We start from the raw sequence: 11,747 nt of genomic DNA, 5'->3' as shown, positions 1-11,747 counted from the left end.
TCCAGAAGAGGGCGCCAGATCTCGTTACGGATGGTTGTGAGCCACCATGTGGTTGCTGGGATTTGAACTCTGGACCTTCGGAAGAGCAGTCAGGTGCTCTTACCCACTGAGCCATCTCACCAGCCCTTGGCAAAAGTTTTTAATTCTGAATGATTTTTTTTTTTCAGAGACAGAGTTTCATGAAGTCTTCACTGGTCTCAAACTTACTGTGTAGTTAGAGATACCTTTGAGCTCCTACCTCCACCTTCTGAGTGCTGGACTTTAGTGGTGTGCTGCTGTGCCCTTCTCTGAATGATGGTTTAAGGGATGCTAAACTACTTTTAGCTCTGACATTCAAGAAACTGCTATCTAGGTCTTTAGCAGCTCGATGACGTGACTGATGGCACACATTTCTCCATCACAGGATACTCATTTCAGTCTTTAAGAGGTAAAGATGCCAAAGCTTATGGGATATATTTTTCAAAATGACATCTATTTAGTGTGTGCGTGTGCGCACGCATGCATGTGTTCTATGGTTCATATGTGCTAAGTCAGAGGATAACATCTGAGAGGCAGTTTTTTTATCAAGCATACTCAGATGGTCAGGAATGTGTACATGTGTGGTAAGCATGCATGTTTGTCTGCACATGTGTGGGTGAGGGCCCATGTATGTGTGACTGCTCCTGTGTAGAGACCCTTGACTGTTGTACACTTTCTGCAGTCTTTTAGTGAACTCAGAGTTTGCTAATCTAGTTAGCTAACTTGTCCTGGGGATCTCCTGTCCTCCTCTCTGTGCTGGGATTACAGGTGGCTACCATCTGCTGAGCTTTCTGGGTAAGTTCTGAGGGTCCTTTAGAGAGCCGCTGAGTCATTTCCCATGTTGCTTCTTTACTTCTTAGCTGTCACCTGAGCTCTATAACATTTATGTCTTCACCTATAAAAACTAAGTTCATGTTTGGTAGCTAGTCAGAAATTCATAGGCTTGGAGGTGTTTGAGAATGGACCCCTTCCTCTCCATTAGCAAAATGCAAAACCATTGACTGAAATTGCAGGGCTCTAATGAACAGTCTAAGGAATGGGCTTTCGGTGCCCTTCGTGGAGAGGCAGTTCCAAACTGCTCAAACGGTCATAAGACCTGTACCTACCAGAGGTTTTGTGGTAAAGAACACAGATAACCACTGTCCTATCCTTTTACTTTTACTTTTATTTTATTTTATTTTTGAGACAGTGTGTTAAGGTTATCATTACTGTGATGAAACACCATAGCCAAAAGCACGTTGAGGAGGAAAGCATTTATTTGGCTCACACATTCACAGTAAAGTCTATCACTGAAGGAAGTCAGAGCAGGAACTCAGAGAAGGTGCTGATGCAGAGGCCATGGAAGGGTGCTGCTTACGGACTTGCTCTCCATGGCTTGTTCAGTCTGTTTTGTTTTGTTTTGTTTTTATAGAACCCAGCATCACCCGCCCAGAGAGATCCCCACCCACAATAGACTGGGCCCTCTCCAGTCAGTCACTAAATTAAGAAAACGCCTTACAGGCTTCCCCCACACAGCCAGGTCTTCCGCAGGCATTTTCTGAGTTGTGTCATCCCTTCTTTTGATGGCTATCTCTTGTCAAGGTGCCATAAAACGAGCCAGCACACAGGATCCTGGAAGTGTGTAGATAGATCAGGCTGGCTTTGAACACAACAGCTCCCCCTGCCTTTGTCTCCTGAGTGCTGGGATTAAAGGTGTGCACAACTATGCCTGGTGTCAACACAATGTACCTCCCCCTTCCCAAAGCTACTCCAAGTGGGCCTGTCAGTCACCTGAGGAACAAAACAACCACAACACACACACACACACAAAACAACCCATCAAAACCAAACCAACTGTTTGTTCTAGAGACATTTGAGTTTTAAACCCTTCCTAAGGATATAGGCTGGCACCATGAATCTCCTTGGCCTGTGTCCGTTCTTGCCCCTTGTCTTTTATTTATTTATGTGTATGAGTACCACCATTGCTCTCATCATACACACAAGAGGACATCGGATCCCATTACAGATGGTTGTGAGCTACCATGTTGTTGCTGGGAATTAAACTCAGGAGCTCTGGAAGAACAGTTGGTGCTCTTAACTGCGGAGCCATCTCTCCAGCCCCATTCTTGCTCCTTGTGAGCAGGCTTTTATGCCAACAGTCTTTTTGGCCATTGTTTCTCTCTCCTTTGGGTTCCTTCACTTTCCAGTACTAAAAGCCCATTTATCTCCACAGTGGCGCTCTTGTGTGCCTCATCTGAATTATTTCATTGACAATCACAAGAAATGAAGAGCTCAGGTGAGTTCAGACGGAGAGCCAAAGGTCTCAAAGTTGCAGGTCCAGAGCCAAATTATCTTGTGCTATCTTTACGAAGAGCCAAGAACTCTACTCATCCAAAGCAGCACACAGATCTGGTCTAACACACATCTCCCGACTAGTCCCGAGAAGCTTGAGATTTTCAGGGGGTTGAGGGTGGCGAATGAAAACTGATTCAAGAAGGAAACGCTAACGTTTGGCACTTAGGATGGTACTCGCATCACGTGTGAATTTATTGTTATTCAACAAACTCTTTGGGGGGGTGGGTATGGGGGACTTTTGGGATAGCATTGAAAATGTAAACGAGGAAAATATCTAATAAAAAAATAAATTAAAAAAAAAAAACCTCTTGACATTGTAAGAAAATGCGACCACGTCTCACGCATAGTGCAGGGCTGGGTCTGCGAAGGCTGATGCAGCAAGATCCCAAGTGTGAGGCCAGCTTGGACTACACGTGTATTCTCGGGTCAGGCTGATATAAAAGGAAGACAGCACCCCACAAACCAACCAAAAAGGTTCTCCTTGGGAGCTAGTGTTTAAGTAGGGATTGATTTTGCCTACTTTTCTCCTCAGTATGCCTTCAGCATGGTATGACTGACTCTCACCAACACCTCAGAAAGGCTGAGATGACTGGTGCTCACCAAGTCAGACGCCCAATAAACGGCAAAAAGAAAGCATTCTGAGTAACGTCCCTCAAGCCGGAAGGCAAATGCGGAGCACCAGCCAGGTCTGGTTGCACACGTCCGGCGACACTAGGCGATGTGCCGCCGCCCCACCTTTGCAGTCCCATAGCAGTGCCTGGGCTCGGCGGCTGGGATTGCCCACACGGCCGGAGGACAGGTCGGGACACTCCATGGGCAGTCCCAAGGCGGCGATCCCCTGGACAGCAACTTCCGGCTATCCTACCCTGTCGAAGTCCCTTTTCGGGGCTCCCGCGAGAGCTCGAGTCGCGGTAAACTCTGTTCCGCATGAGGACTGGGCGGCTTTACCGGAAGGGCGGGCTTTGGACATGCGGGACTCCTGCCTAGCCAATCGCAGGCCATGCTGTATCGAAGCAGCCAATCGGAGAGGCCCGGCGCCTTTAAGGGCCTCCGTGGGCACGTTCTCGCTTCCACTCGGTCCTCCTTTTGTTAGCGCTCTGGCTTCCATCAGGTCTACGCCTGCTCCCGTGCAATCCGGCGCCATCGCGCTTTGGGCGAGCATGGCAATGGGGAGTTGAGAGGTGGGAACCGAGCTGACGCCTGCCTGGCCCTGGCGATGGTGGTGTGCGCCGGGAAAGGACTGATTGGAGAATGGTGCCTAAAGGGTAGGGACAGGTCATGATATCCGCGGAATGTTGTGTAGCAGGCGGGACAAAAGAGCGATCTCAGGCCTCATCTCGTCTCTTTTGTAGGATGCCGAGGGGACGCAGGAGCTCTCGGTGTGACCTGGCGCTGTGGATGTAATACACATCAGCTTGAGTGGGGCTGCTCCGCTGTCCTCATGAGAGAACCCTTTTTCTGAAGATGGGAGGTGGCTAATGAAAGAAGGTGAGGTGTCTCGTGCCCTTGCTGTCCTCCTGTGCTGTGGGAGCTGCACGGGTACGGAAACTTAGGGCCGGCAGATCTTTGTTTGAGTTTGGGAATAGGGCATCGAGGGTGGATAGCTTTCAGGACTAGGCGATTTTATTGAAGCCCAGTAATTGAAACCTTTGATTTCTTTGTATCCTTCAAATGATACAAAATTCAATTTCAACAAGTTCCCCCCACCCCCCATTATACTGAGAATTGAAGTCACCGACGTAATCAAGGAATTAATTTATTCATGTCTTTTCATTATATATGCTTTTATCTTATTTGGATGAAATCAACAGTTTTGCTGTTTTTTTCCTTTTATTTTTATTTTTAAAAGTAAAACATAGCCCATGAACTTGTCAGAGATCGAGTGCTGTGGTGCAAGTGTTTGCTTGACTGTCAAGAATACAAGGCTTTGTGTTTTGCCTTAAGTGAGGATTTTCAAAATTGGCAATGAGTTAAGTGAAGTTTAGAATAGTCTCATGTAAGCAGCTCTCAGCACATCAGGGTTTTATCTTTCAGTGCTGGGACTCAAGCCCAGGACTTGTTCATGATTTCAGCCACTGCATCACCAACCTGGGCTTGTTTTTAGAACAGGTAGAGTTTTATTATCTTACTGAGCTGGGCTTGTCTCCTAGAGTCGGTTTTCAACCTGGGGGTGATCTTTCTGAATGGGTCTCCCATGAAGCTGGGAGTAAAGGTTCAGGCCAGTTTTAGAGAAGAGGTCTAACCTCACCCTGTAAAAACATCATTCATTTTGTTTTTTTAGACAGGTCTCATGTAACCCGGGCTAGATTCGACTCGCTGTGTAGCTTGGCATGACTGTTCTATTGATCATCTTGCCTCTACCTCCCCAGTGTTCCTGCCAAGCCCAGTTAATGTGCTGACGGTTGAACCTTAGGGCTCTAGGAACACTAGGCTTTACCAACTGCACCCTATCTCTTGTCCAAAGAAACTCCATTCACATTAGCTGTCCCTTTGTCCCCCAGTCCCTAGAAGCACCTGTACCTGTAGATTCTGTATGATTCACATAGGTGGGATAATAGGCTAGTACATCGGATTTTTTTCTTTAGTACATAGGATTTTTGTGGCTGGCTTTTCTCCTACAGAATAATGGTAAGAGGTTATCCTTATTGCCAGCAGCGGTGGCAGTGTGTGCCTTTAATCCCTGCAGAGGCATCGGATTAAAGGGCGGAGCACTTGCCAGCCTGCTCTACAGAGTGAGTGAGTTCTTGGACAGTCAGTCAGTGCTACACATAGAAACGCACAGGTAAAACAGCTATACCTAAAAATAAAATTTTCAAAAAGTATCAAGGTTATGATTGGAGAAAATTCTGTGAAGTGAATAGTACCCGAAGAGTACATTGGTTTTCCTACATTGTTAACATAGCAAAAGAACATGAGGTACTAAGTGCCACGCCACTAGGCTGTGAAGACGCAGCATGAGCACAGCAACTCTTGCAGGAAGCCATCATGCTGGGGCTGGCTTACAGTTGTAGGGGTTGGTCCGTTATACTGGGGCAGCCAGGCTGGGCGCCATTGCTTTACATCTGCTTTGCCCGCAGAGAGCAAGACTCACTGCATGGGCTTTTGGTTTCCAACAAGGCCACACCTCCTAATCCTTCTCTGACAGCTCACCTGGGGACAGCATTCGAATACATGAGGGGCCATGTCAGACCACCACACGGGCTAAATGGTTTCAAATCTGCTGAGATACAAAAGGGGGTGCTGCAGCTGAGCAGAAAGCCTGGGAGCATCTCAGTGAGATGCCTGTTTAATTGGGTGCCTGCTGCTGAGGGTCTCCTAGGAGAGATGCAGGGCTCCTGAGAGTCCCTCTGATGAGCCCTGTGGCCATGATGCTCTGAATGTTTCTGGTCTCATCTGGTAATGTGATACATTGTAATACCGACAGATGGGAGGGGGACTGCAAAAGGCATTTACTTAAATGTCATAGACCTTTAGATAAAACAGCAACGTTAAGAGACATTGAGAGAATGTGGTGGACATGGAGTGGTCTGTGAGCTCATTCCTATTTCCGCTAGTGGCTGCATATCCGATGATTAAACTCTTCACTGCTGTTCACATAATGAGCCGTTGTGATTATTGAGAACTAATGAGGATATGTAAGCTTTCCGGAAGGAGAGGCTGTAGCAACAGGCATCAGCCCCTGGCACATGATTTAAGATACAATCTTTCTTTCAGGAATTGTGTTCTCGGTGATGTCCTGAAGAGATGCGGGATGATGGAAGATGATGATGAAATGCAGGAGAGGTAGAGTCATCTGTTTTGTATATATTAAATATTCTGAGTGATACGCTCTGGGAAAGATGATGAAGTAAAGACTGGAATCCTAAAGGCTTTGGGGAAATCTTAATTACCTATTTTGGGGGTGGCAGAGAATTTTTATTTTGACAATCATTGTGTCCGTGTTGGTGTGGAGGTCAGAGAACGACTTGGAAGTTTCTCCAACCCAGGCCTCCTGTCTTAACGACAGGCCCTTTATTTACTTTCTGTGTGTGGGTGTTTTGCCTGCACGTATGTCTGCACCTGTGCATACGTGGTGCCTGAGAAGGCTGTAAGAGAGCATCAGATCCCCTGCCACTGCAGTTGGAGAGTGAAGCTGTCATGTGTGTGCTATGAATCGAACCTCAGTCCTCTTAAGCAGTCTGTCTTAGTCAGGGTTTCTATTCCTGGACAAACAGCATGACCAAGAAGCAAGTTGGGGAAAAAAGGGTTTATTCAGCTTACACTTCCACACTGCTGTTCATCACCAAGGAAGTCAGGACTGGAACTCAAGCAGGTCAGGAAGCAGGAGCTGATGCAGAAGCCATGGAGAGATGTTCCTTACTGGCTTGCTTTCCCCTGGCTTGCTCAGCCTGCTCTCTTATAGAACCAAGACTACCAGCCCAGAGATGGCACCACCCACAAGGGGCCTCTCCCACTTGATCACTAATTGAGAAAATGCCATACAGTTGGATCTCACGGAGGCATTTCCTCAACTGAAGCTCCTTTCTCTGTGTCAAGTTGACACAAAACTATCCAGTACACAGTCTCCACAGCAAATCGCTCTGAGTTTCAGAGATGTGCTGTGTGCGTGTGCCAGGCATTTTGCTGCAGTTTGAGCTTTTATTTTCCACACTTGTTTCTCACAGTGGCCCTGTGGGCGGAACAGTCCACTCCACTGTAGGGTTAGCGCTGTGCCTCTTGAGCACCTGACTATTATCAGATTCCTGGCTAGTTCGGTCAGCACCATTAATGCTGTGCCCTACTGTAACTCACTCACAAGGTTCCTGTTTTAAAGATGCCATCCTTTGCCCCATAGCCAGTATCTTGGAGGTTGACTATCGGCTAGGATCCAGGACTGAGTATAAGAGCATGCATGTCCAAGTAAGTGGTTCCTTAAAAACTGTTTCTGTGTATGGGTGTTAATGCCTATGTGTGTCTTCACCCAGCTCATGCCCAGAAGAGGGGCGCAGGTCCTCTGGAACTGAGTCAGCAGGGCTGTGAGCCATGTGGCTGCTCAGGGCAGCTACTCAGAACTGTTGAGCCAGCTCTCCAGCCTAGTAGGGTGTTCTTCCAACCCCAGCTTTGGCTTTTCAAGGCAGTCTGCATAGTCCTGGCTGTCCTGGACCTCACTATGTAGACCAGGCAGGCCTCCAATTCACACATCTTTCTTGAGGTACTCGATTTTTTTTCTTGCCTATGTTTGCATATAGTTTATGTATGTGGAAAGTTCCTGGGGCATTTAAAGTGTTTGTAGTCAGGCTGTGTTGCTTGTTTTCCTGGAACATTTCTACTTAATTATGGAGGTAATTGAAAAAGCTGGTGGAACTATAATAAAATTAGGTCTCCCCATGCCTAGTACTTTTTGGAGTGGGACTGTGGTCCAGTTGTACAAATACTTAACATTACTGAAGTATGTTTACATCTCCCCCAAAGCTTGGTTACAGAGTGTGAGAAACATAGATATACACAGTACTTGTCCCCTCGGTGGTGCTTCCTTGCCCCTTTGTGGGCATTGGCTTCTCTTCATGAGCAGGATTGACTATCAGGAAGTCAGAATGCTGATACTCTTCGGGACCGTGGGTGTGTGGGAAAGAAGGGAGTGGGAGAGAATCTGTCCTGCCAGAGTTCCGGTGCTCTGGGCAGTCAGACTGGGAGGATTGCCGGTCGCTCTCCATGCAGCTCTGGGTGGGCATCTGGCTTTGTGAAGCCACTGACCCCACACAGCGGGGAGTGGACAAGAACCTGGTACCAGGTTCTCAGTCTCCAGCATCCCACGCTGGACACATCGGAGGAGCTGAGAACAAAATAGGGGCTCCGGGGCGGCACTCAGCCCCAGAGATTCGGGAAGAGAGGGCAGGGGGAAAGAAGGACACTGGGTGGTTCCCATGCAGGCAAGTGTCTTAATCCGGGCCTTGATGAACAGAGACAGTCTATGGTTTTAGAGCTTTACTGTAGAAAGGCAGGGAGAAAGAGAGGAGAGAGGGAGAGGAGACCGGCCATGGCCAAGAAGAGAGAAGGGGGAAGGGAAAGAGGGTTAGTAAGAAAGGTGAAGGCTTAGAGAGAGAGAGAGAGAGAGAGAGAGAGAGAGAGAGAGAGAGAGAGGTAAAAGCTTAGAGAGGTGGTGGGAAGGGGAAGAAAGGAGCTAGAGAGTAAGAAAGGTGAAAGCTTAAGAGAGCAAGGAGGGGCTAAACAGCCCCTCTTATGGTGGGCTGCTTATCTTGCTGTTGATAGGTAACTAGAAGAGTCTAGCCAGAAGGCCAGAAGCTTGGGACATTGTCTACATCACTGTTAGCCACATGCCTCTCTTGTGGAGGCTGTGGGGGCAGTAACTTTGACAGGAGCTAGGGGTCCAGGAGACATGATCTAACGCCTACCATCCCATGTAGGTGGAAATTACCACCCATCAGGTACCACTGAGGTTCAAGACCTCAGCTTGACTGGAGACCGGGCTGTCTGCATAGCCCATTGCCCCACAATACTCTGTAGAATACTGTCATTAGTCTGGGTTCTTTAAAGGCACAGAACTGAAAGGATAAATGGATATACACATACAGACATGTATATATCAAAGACAGATTTACTATCACGGCTTTGGTCCAGCTAGCTCAACAATGAGAGGCCAGGAAGCTGGTCAGGAAGTCCATGAGTTCTGATATGTTAGAGAAACAGTGGAATCTGCAAGAACTTCTGATTCCAGCAAGAGGTGTGGGCAAGCTGGTAGAAAGCGAAAACTTCCATGGATCTGTCACCAGAAGGTGTGCCCTTCCCACCTCCAGGGATCCAGTTAAGAACACCTCAGTTGTGCCTAGCCGCTTGGGTTTAGGCTGATGACCCAAGACTGGCCGACACATTAGGAGCCTGATAACTGCCTGTCCTATGGCCTTTCACTACTCTTCCTGTCCATAGAACCTACTTTACTCAAAAATAAGACTGACTTTGAAGTTGAGGCATAACATGGTCACCTTCAAAGTTGATGCATGAGAGCAACATAATTGGGCTATCAAAAACAAAACCACATATGACGTTAAGTGTGATTGCAACTGTTGGGTTGCACTCATAGGTATTTTCAGGTGCATGGTGTTGCATCTGGGTTACAGGCTGGCCACGCCTGCTCGGAAGATCTTAGTTGGAATCCTCTAAAAAATACTTTGTATGGTTAAAGCAGCTGGAGAGGTGGGCGAGTGGTGAGAAGCACTGGTAGTTCTTCCGAAGACCTGGCTCACTTCCCAGCACTGGCATGGCTGCTCACAGCCACCTGCACCTCCAGTCCCAGGGGATCCAAAGCCCTCTCTTTGTGCACAAGCATTCACACAGGCGAGACACTCTTGCATGCAACATAAAATAAATACTCACAAAAGAAGCAGTTTTATTATATGATGAGGTAGGCATTCCCATGTGCCGTTCGCTTGATGAGAGGCTGCACTAAGATGACATGAGATGGTCTGAACAAAGTAGATAATATAATAATAATATACTTGGCTTGGCTTTATGAATTCTTTGACATGTTTTACATTAGAGAATTGATACTTGTAAAAAAGCTTTTCTAAGTAGAGCTTATATTCAGCAAGTGCAGCTGCCTGAGACTAGCTTTCTCCATTGCTGTTTAGAGTCAGGGTTTAAATATGTGGTGTCATTTTGCACTTATTTGTCCGTTTTTCTTGTAGGAATGAAATCAAAGGATGTTTTTTGTAAGAGTAATGCTTACAGAAATATTCATTAATTTGAAGATTTATATAAGGTAAGGGATTTGTGAACTTACTAAGTTCTTTATGTAGAGTTACAAGGCTGGCCTTCAGCTCTAATTATGCCTCAGTCTTTTAGGTGCCTGGGATTTCTGTGATTGCTGGCTTGGTTTTTCCCCAGTCCTGCTGTGTATAAATAACTTTGAGGGGCTACAACCAGTAGAAAACATGACTGGGGATCAGTGTGACTAAACCTTTGGCTGTGTAAGAGCCAGTAACTGTCCTCCCTGGTGTCATCCATGCCTGGGCATTTTCTTTATGTGTGGAAGGAAATATGCCCACCAGCCAACTGGACGACATGTACTTGTACCCTGGCCTAACTCACCTGGGTATGCATTACTGTAGACAGGCCACACCCGTTAGTTGGATTAGGAGTCAGGGCTGGGGTGGGTATGGTGTACAGGGGTACATTTTTCATGGCCATGGAGGACCAAATGGACTGTGATGTATTACAAAATGGGGGGCTGGCTGGGGGCCAGACCTGCTGGCTGCTAAAAGGGCTACTAATCTCTTTCTAAATGAAGACTGTCACTTGGACATTAGAAGGTATGGCCCAGCAATTAAAGGAACAAATTGCAAAGGGGAGATGGGAACTGCCAGCCTGCAGATCAGTTTCTGGCTCCTTCAGTGAATGACCCTCTCCTTATGGCATTCCCGCCTGCCGTCCTGGTTTGTCCCTTCTCACCAGAGAACCTAAAACTACAGAGACGTCTCTAAAGTTAGTTAAAATTTAAGGAAATGATAACTTAGGGGGCTGGTGAGAAAACTAGAATCAGTTGGAAAGCAAAACCATAAAATCAATGAGACACTTGGTTCAAAACAATCTTTTTCTGCCAATGATGAAAAAGTAAAATGTTCTACACCAAATGGCCTCTAACAACACAGTGACCTGACCCGTGGACCAGAGCCAGGCTCTCGGAGCTTACTCACCCACACGTCTGCACTCCTCCAGGGCCTGTGCTTTTCCTGCTCTAACAAACCTGTTCTTCACACAGGCTTGGTGACCTCCGTTAATTCCTGGGACCCACAGTGTGGAAGAAGAGACCTGACTCCTGGAAGTTGTCTTCTGACCACATGCACACAATACGTAAATAAATGTAATTAAAAACAATCAAAATAGTAAAACTGAAACATTAGAATGTTGTGTTTTATTGAAATGTAAACATGGTGCAAAGGATTATGGAACAATGCTGCATGCTTTGTGACAGAACTTTATCATGGTTTGAAATGAGAAAGGGATCAAAATTGTCAAAAGAATTAAAGTCTTTGTAAACCTTTTCCTTTTTGGTAAAGATTTATTTGTAATGGTAATGCTGTTTGCCTGCAGTGCCCTCAAGAGTGCAGCTGGAGTTACAGGCAGCTGTGAGCTGTCTGAACTGGGTGTTGGAAACTTAAACTCACCGGCCTCTGATGAGCCACAAGCTCTCTTAACTACTGAGCTGGCTCACCAGCCCAACTTTGAATGTGAATTTGAAGTCTCTGCGTTGTGGAGAAAAAGCAAGAGTGCTGTGTTGGACTGATGTGACTGCAGCCAGTCAACTCAACTGTAACTTCCTGTTCACGTTGCTTTCTGTGGAGGGCTAGCTCAGGCAAACAGAAGTAGCCTCATTTACATTGCAGGGCCACACTACATGA

The 11,747-nt window shown here is 46.8% G+C and overlaps 1 long non-coding RNA gene across 2 annotated transcripts; it reads left to right on the top strand.

Annotated features, from left to right (window-relative positions):
- The first annotated feature begins 3,414 nt into the window (after positions 1-3,414).
- On the top strand, positions 3,415-11,390 carry LOC110295214. 2 transcript variants are annotated; one of them, XR_002378027.2, is made up of 6 exons: positions 3,415-3,617; positions 3,705-3,840; positions 6,067-6,135; positions 7,187-7,251; positions 10,035-10,108; positions 11,108-11,390. It is a non-coding gene; the product is annotated as an uncharacterized LOC110295214 (long non-coding RNA). The 2 variants fall into 2 exon arrangements; XR_002378026.2 differs by lacking the exon at positions 7,187-7,251.
- Positions 11,391-11,747: the final 357 nt, after the last annotated feature.

This window comes from Mus caroli, chromosome 5 (genome assembly GCF_900094665.2).
Source record: "Mus caroli chromosome 5, CAROLI_EIJ_v1.1, whole genome shotgun sequence".
NCBI classification, from domain to species: Eukaryota; Metazoa; Chordata; class Mammalia; order Rodentia; family Muridae; genus Mus; species Mus caroli.
Note: the sequence above shows the minus strand (reverse complement) of the source record. Positions and strands in the feature narration are given on the sequence as shown.